Source organism: Schistocerca serialis, chromosome 1 (genome assembly GCF_023864345.2).
Source record: "Schistocerca serialis cubense isolate TAMUIC-IGC-003099 chromosome 1, iqSchSeri2.2, whole genome shotgun sequence".
NCBI classification, from domain to species: Eukaryota; Metazoa; Arthropoda; class Insecta; order Orthoptera; family Acrididae; genus Schistocerca; species Schistocerca serialis.
Genome location: NC_064638.1, coordinates 901258977 through 901261225, shown reverse-complemented (window position 1 = coordinate 901261225; position 2249 = coordinate 901258977).

The window sequence follows — 2249 nt, the reverse complement described above, 5'->3', positions numbered from 1 at the left end:
GCATGGTGTGGGTGCGCAGAAGCCCACGTGGGTGTAAGCAGTACTAGGTGAGCATGAGAAACAGAGGTGTTGGCTGAGTCATATGGTTGGTGCGTGGGAGAGAGGGACTGTTTATCAACACGTAGCATGTCAGTCCATATGGAGGAAGTGGGCATGTCACGGTTGTCAGGGTGGGATTTGCGTTTGGGCACACTGACCGGTACACACAACACAGGGAGGGACAGGCATGGTGTGGGTGGTATGTCTGCTACAGAAATCAGTTTTTCACATGCAAAATGTTTCATAGGACTGAATGGAGAAGTAGTCAGGTGAGAGCCAGTGGAAGAAACTTGTCCTGTTGCTGGTGTCGTGATTTGCAGGTTCTGCAGCTGAATGCGGGAAGAGGCGAAGCGAACTCAATGGAGGTGAGCAAAATGTGGCATTGCAGTTTGCCATTCTCCGAACAGATTTTCATCACAGACTGACATTCCAACATTAAAATGTTCTCATTCCTCCGAATGTCACCCATGAGGGGGAAACACTCACGTACCAAACTATCCACCATGAGAACACCTGAGTGGGAAAGCAAAAGGCAAGTGCACTGTATGTGTGTGTTTGTAAGGTGGTGCAGCACTGTGCCCTGAATGACATTCGGAGAAAGTTTGTGGTGTGACCACAAATCCATCTCTAAGATTGACTTATGTATGTCAACTATGAAAAGTCCAGGGGAAACACAAGGATTGTGAAACGTGAACTTTGACTGAGCCCAAATTTTTAGGATTGAAGTGTTGATTGCTCAGAGGAGCAAAGTCGATGGAGAAGATGCAGTTGGAGCCATTGTTGTAGGGATTATAGATACATCTGTGCCTGTGTTGACAAAAAATTTGAGTTACAAAGAAACGACTATTGGGAAAAACAGAGGAATGTATGGAGTGCAGCGTAGGTGGACACCTGTCTCATCCCCCGCAGGTTTCAGCGCCTACTGTGCCATGTAGATGGTGTTTGGGTGCTGGCAAGATGATCTACACTTCTGTGGTTCATTGCCAAAGACCTTGTGATACCAGCAGTGTGGGTGAGGCGGATGTGGCGGAGGTGGAGACTTAACAAGAGGGAGCGGCTTGTCGTCATCAATTGCTTAGGGCAGGTATACTGGCACATACGGATAAGCATGATCCAGGAATGTTTGGAGAGCAGGGAGTGTGAGCACAGGCCACCAGGCATCATGTAGGACAGAGCAGTGGAGTGGGCTCTGCCCTACCAGCAAATAGGCGAATCTCCAGTGCAAGCATACCAACCTTTGGCAGAGAATGTGGAGGTTGGCACTGTTGCAGGAGAGAGTACAACTGATCAGTAATCCATAAGCATGATCCAAGCGACTTGAAGGAATGTGGTAGCAGGTGTATCTGGAGATTGGTGGGTATCTTAGCAGACCACACTGCCCAGAGCATTATATCCAGCATAGTTTGCTTGTTGAACACCAACCATAGGCGGAGCCAGGGCTGTGATGGTGTCCGGTCCCCAAGGTGTTCTTCGTATAAAGTATTTAGGATGAGCTCCTGAGGGGAACAGGTGAAGTGCTCAATAATTGTCTTCTTGGTGAAGTCATACTTTGGAGCCAGTGGTGGAGAGAGGAGCAGGTAACAGATCAGGTCCGAGTGGTCGTGAAGATGTGTCATGAGGCACAGGAACCTGGTGTGGTCATCAGAAACGTCGTGTAGCTCAAAATGTGCCCTACCAAAGTGAACCATGACACATGGCTGTCTTCTGACAGTGGAAGTAACTTTGGTAGGCATCCAGGTGGTGGAGACAGAGGAGAATTAGGAACCTTCGGGAACACCGAATTGTCTTTGTGAGCCATGAAATCCGATTCTGGCCAGGTAATGGTAGTATGGCAGTCCGGTGCAGCAGGTGTGGGTGGTCCTGCAGAGAAAACAGGCATAATGGTGGTGGGGGGTATAGGTCCAGAAACACATTTGTCACAATTCCCATGTGTGTGATCACTGAGCATACCCAGAAGGCCATCACGGCAGGCATGGTTAGTACCATGGAATGAATGGGCAGAAGGGTGGCACGAGCCAGGGTCCTCAAAACTGATACACTGGCCAGGGGCATCATGTTGAAATGTCCAACTTTGGAGAAAATGTGGAAGACAATTGCAGCAAGCACAGCCGGTGCTGTGGAAACAGCAAGTAGGTTTACCGCAGGAACCGAAACCCTCTGTGCGGGCAGGGGTGTTAGAGGAGGGGCAGATTGTGGACATATGCAACATG